Source organism: Balaenoptera physalus, assembly GCF_965194825.1.
Source record: "Balaenoptera physalus genome assembly, chromosome: X".
Taxonomy (NCBI): Eukaryota; Metazoa; Chordata; class Mammalia; order Artiodactyla; family Balaenopteridae; genus Balaenoptera; species Balaenoptera physalus.
In genome coordinates, this window is record NC_138903.1 from 72,888,538 (window position 1) to 72,904,232 (window position 15,695).

A 15,695-nucleotide genomic window follows, 5' to 3' on the forward strand; every position below is an offset into this window, starting at 1 on the left:
ACTATATATATATGTGTGTGTATATATATATATATATATATATATATATATATATATATTTTTTTTTTTTTTTTTTTTTTTTTTTTTTTTAGAAATCTCTAACTCTCCTGGCAATAAATGTCTATCTCTATTTCCCTACTGACCATCATTCTCTTCTTTGTTTTTGGAATTCTCATTATTCATCTTTACTTTTTCTGCAATAATCTCTTCTATCTCTTATTAAGTTTTTTTTCAACTCTTGAAACCCTCTTATCATTTTAATCCATTTTATTATTTGTAATTTCAAGCTTTGATGGTTTACCACTCAGGAGTTTCATGACTCGTTTGCTGATACTTAATCTAGGCAAAATCATTTGGTTGAAATGAGAACTAATTTTTAAAAAGAAAATAGAGATGATCTTTTAAAATATTTTAAAATATTTTTTTTCAGGATACGTTTTGAATGAATCCCTCATTAGGAAGAGAATGATAAAGGTTTCTGGAGATATTATCTTAGTCATCATTTACAGAGGGATGTTATACCATCCACTTTGCATCATCAGTCACAATCCCTTATGGAGAAGAACAGCAGCTTGGGTAGAACAGAATGAGTCAGTATGCCCTTTCTTATTCCCCTATGGTTTTTTCCGTCTGCTTTTTCTTTATTAGTGGGATTCTTAGTCATTAATAATAATAACAATCCTCTCAAAATATAACATCTTATAGTCCAATCAGTCTAGGTCAACTGTCCCCAACAATTAGATAATGATCTACTAGTAGATCTCAAGGCCTTACCTGGGTGGTCTCCAAGCCATGTAGATCAAGGGTTGAAAGGTTGATATGTAGATCAGCTTCTCCAATCACATGTTCCTCTCTAAGATTTACAGAGAAGCCTAGTGGAGGGAGGTTGCATGCAACAATCTGGTTCAGGAGGTAACTAATCCTTTAAATTAGCAACTCATATTTCCCTGCATGTCTGCAACCATCACAAACTTCAGTTAAATACAAGTGGCTCCTCATCAAGAAATGGTTGCCATTTTATTCCTTTTAAGATGATTTTACAATCCCGAAAGAGAGAAAATAAAATTAGTATGGTGAAGGCTAATTCCTGGAGGTCTTGATTACTATGACCAAAATAAGAAGAGGCAGAGCAAAAGTGAAAGATTGCTTTCACCAAAAGTCAGTCTCAAATTGTGGACAGTGGAATGACTGTTACTACCCAGTGATTAGGCACTACAAAAGATTTCAAGAGACCCAGTACAACAGTCTCAGAGGGGGTTGGGAAATACTGGGTGATTGTTTGAAATACAAGTCAACTAATCACCCAGTCACATTTCCCAGGACATTAAATAGACAAGTGGGATGGAATTATGCTATTCTTATTAAGCCACTTGACTGGAAACTGATAACACAAAGAATAGGCCAGCAATGGATCCCTACAGCTCCCCTCCACCCCTTCCCTTGCATCCTCATTCAGAACAGGAAAGTAGGTAAAATGAACAAAATATTGCAGATTGGCAGCAAGCCATAGTGGAAGAAACATGCTATCTACAGCTAAAATCGATGCCTTTAAACAGGAAGTTGCAGAAGAATGGAAACTTAACCAAATAGTAAATGAAGGCGCCCCTGCACCTGATGAATCAGAAGATGAAGCTATTGCTTGGAATGATGAAAGAAGACAAAAAAAGATCAACTGGTGCCTGTGGATGAAGAGTCTATAACTGTTTGACGTAATAGAAAACTATCTTAATGTTATCATGAGATTATTTAAAAATATTAAAGCTCCATTGGACAGAATTCCAGGGATGTTCTCCTCCAAAAGTTACATATCATCAAATCTGTCAAATATTAAAAATATTCCAAAGCAAGTACAGTGAATTTATTTTAAACTCTAGTCATTCACTGTTAAGTATTTACTTAAAGGTTATGCGACTAAAGAGGAAAGAATAGCCTAGTTTAAAGGCCACAAATAGAAAGCTGTGTCTCACGGGGAGGGGGAAGGGAAATCTGGGATGAAGTAAGAGAGTAGCATTGACATATATACACTACCAAATGTAAAATAGATAGCTAGTGGGAAGCAGCTGCAGAGCACAGGGAGATCAGCTCGGTGCTTTGTGACCACCTAGAGGGGTGGGATAGGGAGGGTGGGAGGGAGACGCAAGAGGGAGGAGATATGGGGATATATGTATATGTATAGCTGATTCACTTTGTTATAAAGCAGAAACTAACACACCATTGTAAAGCAATTATACTCCAATAAAGATGTTAATAAATAATAATAATAATAAATTTTAAAAAAAGAAAGCTGTGTCTCATAATAGTAGAGATTATGGATGTCACAGCACTGTCTACAAGAAGTGTTAATGAATTACCTCGATTAACTTTTTGATGAAAATTGGAATTTTACATAAGCTCCAGCCTCAAAGAGCAGGAGCTGAGCTGGACAGAAGGGGAAGACAAGTCACCTGTTTAGAAAAGTATTCACATGCTAAGTTCAATAAGAATTTCTAGAAGAACCACAATAAAAGCTATACTGATTACAACTGCTCCAAGTTGAATATTAGGAGGTTGGGCACTCAGTTATAAGATTTTGGAATTTTAGGCAAGCATTTAGGAAACAACAAAATATTATAGCACTGAAGCAACATGCTTTAAACAAAATGGGGAATTATTTAATGGATAATTATTCAAATGTTACCTACTAAACTATCTGGACAAAATTTGCTATCCACACCCATTAGCCATCTGAAAGTACTGGGTTCTGAACTGTTGCAGAATTTTTAATACAAGATACTCATGCCAATACCCAGAGCTATTGCAAAATATTTCTAGGTAATATTGTAAAAACCAGCACTAGACAGCACTGCTTTAAATTCCACCATGTGGACATTTACCATCTACCAAATAATTCTAGAAAATACCCACTCAAACTGTGACAAGAATAATATGAATGGTGAACAAGGCTGATTTTAAAGTAGCCAAAATAGGCGCCTGCCTATCTGGCATGATTTACGAGACATTGGGAAAGGCATATGCCCCAAACTACCTCTTTAACTAATGGTTGAAATTCCATCCTTATGGATTCACTAATGAAAGGTTTTCAAAGCTGGTAGATTTCAGCATGTCCTTTATCCCCAAATTGAAATCTAACTATTCCACAAGAAGGCCAAACACTGATCTTTTTATAATTATCAGTTGTTAACACCATAGTACTTTAACAGTTTAATTCACAAATGTGACTACTAGTTGAGAGTACTACACTCTATGGTGGAAAGGGCCTTTAGGGCAAGATTGCAGCAGAAGATATTAAAATAAAGGAAGGAGGAAGAAAACTTCACTTACTTGATTTGTTATTGGGCCAAAAGTTGGTCCTGTGTACAGACCTTGATAATAGGTGATGCAAAATTCCTGTAAAGGCAGAATAAGAGTAAAATTATGGGCATGGATATAGGGTTTAGCAATGTAAATAAAGGAATGACACTTATTCCATAGAGAGAAAGGGATGTGGAAATGCTAGAGAGTGAAAAGATAGAGATTTGAGGTGAAGAGAAGAAAAAGGACTCATTTATACGAACATCTACCTGGCAAGGTCAACGTAAGGACTACTGAAAGAGAAAGTGAGTTTGGAGTTTAGGACTTAAGGATACTTACTAGTAATCATTTGGAAATGGGATAGAGGTTTATAAAGAATCTCAGCTTTTTTTGGTGACACTTGACTGCCGGCTTATAAGAATGGACAAAACAGACAGAAGTCTCAGACTACTAATGACAAAATATCATGTCTCAACTGAAAGCTGCAATTGAACCATAGGCTTTTCACATGGAGACAAAGGAGAGGAATAATAAATATTGAAAATTTAAATTGCCCCCAAACTGTCACACTTGAAATAAACCTTTTAGGGCAAGTATGATTATAATCTATATAATAGTACTGAGGAAATGACTAGCTCTACACCACTAAAATAAGAGTGGGTGATGGTGTATTTGTTCCTTAATTATACTGCAACAACCTAAGAGCAAAATCCACCTTGAAAACTGAGTTTCATTATTCTGATTTATATTGGCTTAGGCAATATTTTAAATGTAAAGCTACATCTAATTATCTTTTTTTAAAATTTATTATTTAATTTATTTTTGGCTGCGTTGGGTCTTCATTGCTGTGCGCGGCTTTCTCTAGTTGTGGTGAGCGGGGGCTACTCTTTGTTGCAGTGCACGGGCTTCTCACTGCAGTGGCTTCTCTTGTTGCAGAACACGGACTCTAGGTGCGTGGGCTTCAGTAGTTGTGGCACGCAGACTCAGTAGTTGTGGCTCGTGGGCTCTAGAGCTCAGGCTCAGTAGTTGTGGCACACAGGCTTAGTTGCTCCGCGGCATGTGGGATCTTCCCAGACCAGGGCTCGAACCCGTGTCCCCTGCATTGACAGGTGGATTCTTAGCCACTGCGCCACCAGGGAAGCCCATACACCTAATTAATCTTAAGGCTAAAAACAGATAGCTTGGTTAGTGACACTGAAGGGTTTGGTGATTTAGGATGATGGTCATTGAAAATAACATTCAGATCAAATTCTTCAGAGATTTATAAAAATACTATACATCCTTTAGAAAAACTAAAAGATGCCATTTTGTTTTAAAAAGGAAACGTGATTGAGGCACACATTTAACTTACAAATATATGTGGCGATTCTTAAATTATATTGACCAAAATAAAAGTAATGGTCCCAAGATTCACCAGCAAATTAAGAGAGACTGACACGTGAAAAATATAGGGTTGATTTTAAAACAAGAGACAAGACCTCACCACATTTGGTTCACCAATAATTATCTCTCAAATAAAGCTGATAAAAGAGTTCTATGGCTATTTCTCATCATCATCATGAAATGCATTGGGGAGGAACTATAACAACAAACCAATAAAGTCTGGCCAAGAGACAAAGAATTTGGCCATTAAGCAAACCCTCTGACATAGTTCACTTGTTCACTTGTACAATATTCAGATGTAGCTATTATGCTTACTATCTAAACTTTATATAGTACTTTCACAGTTTACAAAGCCTTTCACAAACATCATCTCTGTTAGTCATTACAACCAATCATTTAAGCTTGGTTTCCCATTGACTAAGTAGCTTGTGTAAGGTCACAGCAACAGAGCCAGAACATAAAATCTGACCTTCAGATTCCAAGTCTCTCTCATGCTGCTTTTCCACAGTTGTCTCTCAATAGGTATATATTTAAAAACTTACATAAAAATAATAATTAAGAATGTAGCTTTGGTAAATGGGGAGAGAAATTTCCAGGCATCAGTTTGTAACTAGACGGTTGATAAATCCTGGTTATAGATCATGTCTCCGTGCAATCTACAAGGTGGCATTTATAGAGACTATTTCAAGTTATCAGGATATTTATATCCCAAAAGCAAATTACTGTAAGAATATTGGGCAACTGATTTCATGTTATGAAGAATTTACACCAGATTAGCAACAAACAAAGAGCATCTCTTAGGAGATGGTTTCTTCCTGGGTGCTTGTATTTGGGTCCAGGTAGAGCTAAATTCTTCCAGTCTCATCATTAACAATTCAAGAGGACGAGGGGCTCCAATAACAATTCTGCCTTTTATTAATTTGTGACCTTGGATGAGTGACTTAACATATGTAAGCTTTACTTCTTTCAACTGTGAAATGGGGATTGTAATGGAGATGAATGGCTATAGCTTATATGAAAATACCTTGCATGAAATATGTCATTTTTATAAAATTAATTCTTAGTTTATTAATTAATTAATTAATTTTATAAAATTAATTCTTAGTCTGTGGATCAGAGAAGAGACACTCCCTTGTGCATAAACAGGAGGTAAGAGGGGCAGAACTAAGGCACTCCCTCTCCTTGTGAACATAGTGGCAGTAAGTATAGCTGATCTTAAAATAACATGAAGCATTGGACCCTTATACAAGGGTCTCAGCTATTAAGAACCCATGCATAAATCACCAGGAAGCCAGTAGGAAGGAATATGAATCAGGAAACGATTTATGTACTTGTCTTTCATTAGTTCTTGTTTTCCAAAACCAGTCACATAAGCTAGGTTTGCTCTCATAAGATTTTGGGATCCAAATTTTAGAATAAATTCACTTCACTACCTAGTTGTCTGAAGTTTTAGTTAGTTTGTTTACCATCATATAAATCTTTCCAGTTCCCTCTGTATACACATGGAAAATGCCTACAAAACAATAAATTCCTATTTCTAACATGAGTGACAGTTTCATAAAATCTCAGTACTGGAAAGAAACCAAAATCCCATCCTTCTCAATACTATGAAGTTATTTGTACTCTCCATAGCCTAAAAACTCTTCACAAACATAACAGTTGTAGAAATTTGTCCATACATCTTTATAACAAAGCTAATTCTGTGGTGGAGTACATTTGACAGAGTTAAAGCTCAGGCAAACTGTTATAATAAGCTTCGATAGGATGTGTGAAATGGAGATAACTGTAGAAGCCCTAATGACTCCAGAGAATTATAACTTACTCAGCTGGAACTACTAAAAGCAGAAGATCTATGGCAAAATTTAATTCACCAAATTAGAAGCTGGTCAAGAAAATGCCTCTGGGATTTTATCAGCTTAAAATGGCCTAAAGAACATACTCTCTTCAACAGTCAAGTATTGCTTAGAAATTTGCTATAGCAATTGCTCTGATTCACAACAAGTAACCTACGTGAAGTAGCCTACACAGTATGGTATACTTCCCTGCATTTTTTTATTCTGCACATATTACATGATCCTCAAGGAAAAAATGTATGTAGATAGAACACATCATCTAATCACACGGGTGGGCACATCCATGAATCACGCCTAGGCTCACTAACGATTTTTTAAAACATCTGATTGATGTGGCAGCTTAGAAACCAATTGTATCCTTGTAGCTTCCAGTTGCAAAAATCAGTTTTGCACTGATTTAACAGATTGCTTTGGTGTGGGAGAAACAGAGCAATCAATGGTGATGTCAGCAGCCTCTTTGTCATGCAGACCTAAAGAAGTTGGCTATAATCAGTCTTAAGCAAGGAGAAGCCACTGCTGTCATCATCAACATTGAGTGCTCAGTTTCTCTGGTGCTAAAACGATCTGATAAAAACAAAAGGAAGAAGCCTTGGGCTTGAAACATGAAATGAAAGATGTGTATATTAAATATGTGAATTAGTGCTTAAAATGAAAGCAGGAGAGATTTATAGAAAGAACATGGTTTATATTCTAAATACCATACAGAAGTGGATTGGAATTGTCATGGGGAACTCGAAGGGAAATGCTAGAGCTGGTGGCTGGGTAGGTAGAGGGAGGGAGGGCAGAATTCACCAAGTGTATTTGTAACATGAGTATGAAAGACTATAGGTGTTACTATCTATTCATTCAGTAAGTCCTTTTCATGGAAACTATTTGATATACACTATTTCTGAAGATCTTTAAACAAGGTAAAAATGCAAGTTCATAATTATACAGGAATGATCCAGTTCGATCTTATTTTCATTCCGCATTCTTCCCAAGAGGCAACTTTATCACATTGTTCTGAATTTATAAAGAGTTTTTCTTCTAAGAATATTAAGCCATGTCAGATGTAGGATCACATTTCTTCCATCTCTATAAGGTAGAGGAGGAAGGTAGGTAAAGGGGGCAGGGAGGGCAGATCTGATTATTTCTATAAACATAGCAAACCTATGATTTGTAACAATTCACCCAGGTAATCGTAGGAAGTTGAATAAAAAGTACAGCCCAGAATTCAACACTGATTTCCAAGACAAAGAGAAAGAATGAAAGAATGCTCCCTGTGAGCGTGTTTTGCGAAGGAGAAGTGGCATTTCATCCATGATAATGCTTATTTTCTTCATGAAATACTTTTCTCAGACAAAGTGAGATTCTTCAGAGTAGCTAACAAGAATAAATAAATAGCTGAATATGATCTTAGGAAGCACTGCTTTTTTCAGACTGCCAGATTAACTCTAACCTTACTTGATTGTATAAATTGGAAAGAATTATGTGAGCTCTAAACCCCAAGGCCTGAACCCTAACTCTCAGTTCCAGACAGAAAAACAAATCCCAATCTAATTTTGCTCACTTAGAAATATTTGAGTGCCTACCACATGCAAAGCACCAAATAAGAAGAGATAAAAGACATGCCCATGCCTGCTCATACTCTAAATAGTAGGGATAAGACATGCATACATACAAAAAAGTGGGTAGGTTAAATTGGGTCAAAAGAAAAGGAGGCAGTTAGGAAGTTGTTACAATACTGCAGTAACCCACGTTAAAAACAAACAAACAAACAACAAGAAAAAAAAAACCTAAAGCATGAATTAGTGCAGTGGCAGTAGAATTAAAAAGGGAGAGGCTGATATGAAAGATGTTTCAGAAATGATGAACGTGGCAACTAATTTTATGTGATGCATGAGAGGGGGTAAAGAATGACTCCCAAGTTCCTAGTTTTAATAACTAGGAGAATGATCATATCATTTATAAAACCAGGTAGTTCAAGAGGAGAAGTAGATTCATAGGGGAAACAGAGGCATTTGATTTCAGGCATGATGAATTTCTGGCAAAAGTTCTCCAATCTTATTTCTTCATCCTCCAAACCACTGATCTTTAAACTTTGTACACCTTATCAGTAAATTTTGGATATGTGTCCCCTAAATTTGTAGGGCAATTATATTAATGTATCAATCTAATTATATATGAAACTTACACAAAAAGTAGAAAATGTAAAAGAGTGAGTTAAAAGTGACTATAAATAATTATACTATTTTTCTTACCATATTCCAATAGCTTGTTTTGCACAGCTCATGTTGCAGACCGCTTATCTAAACAATTTAGCTATACCCTGTCTTTCCAATTTGAAAAACTGAAAAAAATATTGATTTGTCTAACCGAGGTTATTGATAAGAAATTCAGGTTATAGAAAAAACATTTTGAATTTCCAAGGTAAAAAAAATAGTAAAATACTCATCATTAATAATGCTCTCTGAATTTCAAGCTTTGCAATCAATTCAAAAGGCATGGAGATTCCTATACACTTTATCAGTTTCACATGTGTATCTTGCACTAATGAAACTTTACAAAATGGCAAATTAAGACTCTCCAAAAAGTCCCCAAAATTAGAAGAGCAGGAAAGTAAGTCCCTGTTGAGCACAGTTTCTCTTTGCTTTTATATTTTGTGAAGGAAGGATTTTAATCTTCACAAAAACTTTATGAGGTACCATCCATCTGAAAAAAAGCAAAAATCCTGAAACCAGGGCTCAAAAGTATTAAATGACTTACCCAAGGTCACTTAGCTAATATGTACTAGAGTCTCATATTTGAGATCAAGTTTTTACCTCAAGTTACTCTCTTTTTACTAGACCGCAGCTGCCTTAAGTCCTTTTGCTTCTTTTTGATGTTTAAGGCTGCCTCAATCCTCCTATTAACACACATACTTTAAATTTCCACCTGGTCTTTAACCCAAACTGTAGAGAAGAAAGAAACAATATTGCTTAAAATGGACAAAAAAGGTGACAGACTAGTATTTCTCTCCTTTTCTTTCCTATTAGACAAAGGTCATATTCTCACAATTTTCCAGCTTTTATTTCTGTCTATCACCCTGACTTCTGGGTCAGTTTTGTATCAAAAGTGGCTGCTCCTGAAACACGAGCTCTGTCGATTGGAATTTTAGTTCCACTTCTGGGGTTGGTTAGGACAGTACAAGAGCTCTGAAGTCTGAGGGCATATAATTTATCCTTGTTAAATCCAGATAACTCGAACTGGCAAGACAGAGACCATTTCGCCTTCAATAAGTTAGCAAGGGTTCACAAAGAACGAGTTGGGCCAAACTAACTTCATTTCCTTTTTTGATAGTGTGAATAGTCTGAAAGATTAGATGAATGCCTTATAGCTAGCATATCTGAATTGAACAAAACATCATCTTCCTGTTGTTAAGACAGACAAAGTGTGGCCTGAGGTAATAGGAGGATTTATAGTTAGGTAACCAACCATTCCACCAAATGTATTAATTAATTCGTTGTTGACAATAGTGGAAAGTTATAGGCTCTCCTATTTTATTCACATTGCTATCAGGACCCCAAAATGAAAATAGAAAAGGAATGCTTTTTAAATTGACATATGACAAAACTGGAAGGGAGAGCACATGAGTGTGATGCCAATCTGAAAGGATGGATAAAATCTAGCCACATGAAATGGAAGAAGTAATTAATGCAAAATATCTTAGTTTATGAAATTATCTATACAAGGAGACCTGCCTTGACAGCAATATGAATATAGTGGTCACTGGAACTTTTTTTTTGTTGATCGTAAGCACAATAAGCCAGTAGCTGCTGGAAAAAAAAAATCCAGGAACAGAAAACAGCACCACCAATAGACAAAGCTAACGCAATTTAAAACAAAGTTAATGTCATTTAAAACAGTACAGTCCAGATCAAGCTCTTACACAGTTCTCTGAATGGAGCATACCATATCCACTGTGTAAATATTTGAGGGAGGGCACATTTGAAGAATCAGGACATTGACAAACTGTATGTAAACAAAGGCAGGAAACCATCCTTAAGGAAGAAACTGGAGGGTTGGGAGGTGGGGAAGGGGATAGTGCACCCAGTAGCAACTTTCAAAAGTTTTAAGGTCTGAGAAATAAAGACTGATTTATTCTCATTTTGATAAGGCTAATATCTAAATCATCAATTAATAGCACTGTCAGTGTTTTAATAACTGAAACATGAGACCCATGTGGGGTAATGTAAATCAGATTCTTCCAGAGTGTAAGTCACTACTTGTTTATATACATGATGTACTTTTGAGAGTTTCTCTTATTCTTTCAGATATTATTATTGTATGCTCTCATTTAGTTTTAAACAATAGTGACATAACTCAGGAGCTAAAGGGATTCAAAGTTAGGGCAGCTACCAAATTGACTTCTATAGTTAGGGAGTTGCTTGATTCAGGAGAGAAGCTGAGCTATACCTGTAGTTACGGATAGATAGAAGGGCCATATCGCAATTATGAATGAGAAGAAAAGTAGGTAGGTAGTCTTCCTAAGTATGTCTGTGCTCAATAACTTGCTTAAAGGTAGGGTCATCCCTAGGATACTGAGAGCCCTAGGGGAATCACGTGTTGTTCTCCCTCTCTCAACATTTGTGTTACAAGAAATAACAAGGAGTCTGAGAGTGAAAGAATAGTCACTTAGAGGTCAGCCTCAGGGCACATGTATGAAGGAGAGGAAAGGAAGCCACCCCTGGCTGCTGTAACTTGGAGCAGCAGGTGGGGGTGGCTGCAGAGGGGGAATGGGATGTTTATGTGTTTGCATACATATGCTTCAGGCCTTTTAGTACCAGTTGATGAAATGCCTCCCTTACTTTCTATCTGCCCACAGGGGTACCTAAAAGTTACAACACCATGAAGATCAGCACAGCTTGTCATATTCTAGTAACAGTTCTGCCTACTGACTAGGGGAGAGAAAATGCCCATTTTTCAGCTCACCTTAACAACTAGAACCATGCTTGAAGATAATGATTCAAAGAGATATTACCTGCTTAATCTCTGAGTCTCTCTGTTTCTGAATGCCAATACCGGTGTCCTTCTCTAGAACAGCAACCACACTTCAAACGGCTGGCTGTGATCAAAAGACAGCCTAGTGGTCCTCACAAGGGATGTATAAGACCTGCCTGTTTACTTCCAGTGCTCTGCAGGAAGAAAAATCAATGTTTGACAAGGTTATCAGCTTGAATAGCAGAAATAAACATTTTCTTAAAAATGGAAGAATAAAAGAAAGCAATAACCAACAACTGTCTGTTAGAAAAGAGATTAGAAAATGGCTGCTAAAGAAAGCAAAGTTGAATTCTGGAAAGCTCTTTGAGTGTACTGAGAAAAAGGAGCCCCAGTCCCCAGGAATAACCAGTGACAAGTTAATCCTTCACTCTGGGGCTTCCACGCCTGTTCTAAGAACACTCTTGAAAAACTACTCACCACAGAGAAGTTGGCCTTTGATAGGCATCCAGAGGCAGCCAGTCTGCTTCGGTGGGAGGGCACAGGACAGGGAAGTGGGAGCCTAGGATTTTTAGTTCCAACTCTGTCACTGACTCGTTTTGTGACCTTGAGCAAGTTCCTTCACCTCTAATACCGGATCTAACCACCTCACAGAGGTACTAGAAGAACACAATGAAATCATGGAGGTGGAAGCACTTTGCAAAGCAAAGAGCACTGTACAAGTGTGAGGGATTATTATCCAAATAGATTTCATGCCAGCCCTTCTGGTATCACCCTCGAGGCCTCCTCAGCTTTGGCACAGGATCCCCAAATTCCTGGTTGCTCCCTCCAAGTCCTACCTGGCTTGGGAACAGAAGCTTTCACCACCCCTCCCACCCAGCCTTCTCTTGCCAGCTTCCTCCTTAATGATGCCAGCTGGATTTAATTATTCTTCATCAGCTTTAGTCTCTCCTAGAGAGGTCCAGTCCTCCTCAGGAAAAGACTCCATCTTCTATAACACCAACAACTCTTCAGGCGCAAACTACCTATGTGGCAGGTGTGAAGCAGGGGAGAAAGAAAACTGGAGCACTCTCCAGGGGAGAAATCTGTGATTTGAGTGAAACTTGCTTGAGAAGCTCTCAGTGCCCAGAACACACACACACACACATACACACACACACACAATCTTAATGAAAGGCTCAGGCTGTTCATATACCATAGCAATCAGAAATCTTACCTGATTGCTGCTCTCTGCTCCTGAGCCTGTGCTGGTCACTCTGTCTGCCTTCTGTCTACTACCTGTGATGATTCTAATTCAATGCTGCCCATTTATACACTCCTGGGAGTGGCAGGACTCCAGGAATCTCTGTTCTCACCAATCTTAAGTCAGAATTCTCAAATTTTTGACCATGTCTGATTTAAACCTGTTTATGTAGACATTCCATCAGTGTTGTCAGCTTCCTAACTGAAGGCAGGACTTGGCCTCAAAATCAAGAAGCTGCTGTCTCATGCCTGCTGTCCGGACCCTGTACCTGGGTTCCCCAGTTCCCACAGACAATTCCTCTGGAGAACAAGTCTCACTCACAGGCAACATGAGGAGAATAAGAGAGAAGTCAAGTCCTACAGAACAAGGGGCTCAAGTGTATAATGGATCCAAAGGGAAAAACTAAGGTCAGAGACCCGGGTGTCATATTAAAACAGAAGGAATAGGATACGGGCAAAGTTAAAATAGGCAGTGGGTTTAATGCTTACAGATCCAGGCTTGGCACAAGAGCACATACCAAAGAAGGGTCCTAACACTCAAGCAGAATTTGGTAACTTGACATCCTAACTGGCATGAACAGAAGTGGAGTCTAAAGATAAAACACAGGGGGAAAACAGGGTACAAACTGAGTCTAATAATAGTGCCCTAAGCTCTGATACACTCAAATAGGCCCCCACAGTACAAAAGCCATAATATGTCTGAAATTCTTAGGCTGGGAGTACCAGTTTTCAGTACCTCACCTGGTATAGAAGAGCAAGAACTCTAGAGAAGGAAGTAGGGCTATATAAGGATTCAGACTTGAAGCTCAAGCAGGGTACAGGGTTTTGGGGTATTATACTGGGTCTAACTAAATCTTGGGACAAATGCCCTACCTAGATAGAATATAAAGATTGTCTTTCTGGGGCTTCCCTGGTGGCGCAGTGGTTGAGAATCTGCCTGCCAATGCAGGGGACACGGGTTCGAGCCCTGGTCTGGGAGGATCCCACATGCCGCGGAGCAGCTGGGCCCGTGAGCCACAATTACTGAGCCTGCATGTCTGGAGCCTGTGCTCCGCAACAAGAGAGGCCGCAATAGTGAGAGGCCCGCGCACCGCGTTGAAGAGTGGCCCCCGCTTGCCACAACTGGAGAAAGCCCTTGCACAGAAACGAAGACCCAACACAGCCATAAATAAATAAATAAATAAATAAATAAATAAATAAATAAATAAATAAATAAATAAATAAATAAATAAAAGATTGTCTTTCTGGTTTGGAGATTAGGGTATCCCAACTCATATTCAGTCCTGGATGGCTTGTAGGCAAAATACTTCTCTTTCTATCTCTTGGTGCTCTCTATTGCTTCTTGCTCATTTACCTTCATACTTATTCCAAGTTCAGACTAGTTTGTCACAGAATATAACTCAGGACTTGGGATAGTATGCCAGGAAAGAGGTCTGCTATGGTAAGTCTACTCCTCACCACATGTCAATGGCCATAGGGGACAAGAACGGGAGAGGAAATAGTATTAACTCTTGGCAGGACTTGTCATGGTAAAACTGGTCCCTGCCAGAGGTGTCTCGGGGCTATATCTGATGTAGACCAGGCTTCTCATTCATAAAAACAACTATACGCATCCCTGTTCTCCATGGAAATGAGAACTGATAAAAAGCATTTGGCAAAGTAGGGGCCAGGTGGTAGCAAAATACCATGCCAAGGGCTGAAGGTGTGAAATGGTGACCAGATGTTGGAATAGATTGTGTAAAGAGAATCACAGGAGAAAAACTAAATTTGTTCTCAAGTGGCTCCATTTAAAATAACACCCACACGAAGCTTTCCTTGTAGAAGCTGGCATAGTGCCTACTTAGCACAGAGCCTGGCACATTGTACTATAGGCATCCAATAAATGGTTTTGATTGAATAGAATTATAAATTACTCAGTAAAACAGCCAGGCAAAACGTTCCAAGCTCTTTAATCACAGCTGTTAAAAGGATGTAAAGTTGTAGTAAAATTCTTCATATATTGAATCAACTACTTTGAGAAGTTATTTTACATAGCTGAAGTTTTATTTTTATCCTCTCATGATTTAAATTCCTCAGTTATGTACAACTATTTCCTTAGGTGTAATGGGAAAAACTATCTAAGACCCACTGAGATTAGTGGGCAATGGAAGAAAGAGGAAGACAACCAATCAAAGATAGGAAGGAATCCAAGCTTCTTAGAGTGGAAGAGAACTATCCCTCACCTTACTAATGTAACTATAAAAGCTTATTCTTGCAAAAAACAATGGCTAAGGGACAAAAGGGGGGGGGAATATATTCATGGATTTTTGTTTTTTGGCCATGCCGTGCAGCTTGCAGGATCTTAGTTCCCTGACCAGGGTTTAAACCCCGGCCACTGCAGTGAAAGCGCCGAGTCTTAACCACTGGACCTGCAGAGAATTCCCTTCATGGATTTTTAAAGTCAACAATTACTTCTCTAAACTCCCTTGATTCTATTCAATATAAGCTCCTTTCCCAATCAAGACTATTCTAATTCTTTTTTAAAATTTTACTGAAGTATAGTTGATTTATAATCAACTGTACAGCAAAGTGATTCAGTTATACATATATATCCTTTTCCATATTCTTTTCCATTATGGTTTATCACAGGATATTGAATATAGTTCCCTGTGCTATATAGTAGGACCTTGTTGTTTATACTTCTTATATATAATAGTTTGTGTCTCCTAATCCCAAACCCCCAATCCTTCCTTCCCCCACCCGCCCTCCCCCTTGGCAACCACAAATCTGTTCTCTATGTTCTGTGAGTCTGTTTCTGTTTCATAGATATGTTCATTTGTGTCGTATTTTAGATACCACATATAAATGATATCATATGGTATTTGTCTTTCTCTCTCTGACTTACTTCACTTAGTATGATAATCTCTAGGTCCATCCATGTTGCTGCAAATGGCATTATTTCATTTTTTATGGCTGAGTAATATTCCATTG

The 15,695-nt window shown here is 37.9% G+C and overlaps 1 protein-coding gene across 4 annotated transcripts in view; it reads right to left on the minus strand.

The window, feature by feature from the left end:
• RPS6KA6 (ribosomal protein S6 kinase A6) overlaps positions 1-15,392 on the minus strand; it is a 202,711-nt gene extending 187,319 nt beyond the window's left edge. For 2 of the 4 annotated variants that reach the window (XM_082447374.1, XM_082447375.1), the window contains exons 1-2: positions 11,527-15,392; positions 3,322-3,387 (exon numbers count right to left, since the gene is read on the minus strand). The gene's annotated coding sequence lies outside the window, so the exon portion shown is untranslated. Of the gene's footprint in view, positions 1-774; positions 3,467-11,526 lie in introns of those variants that run through there. The other 2 variants (XM_082447387.1, XM_082447379.1) reach the window with 2 other exon arrangements.
• Between the last annotated feature and the right edge of the window lie 303 nt (positions 15,393-15,695).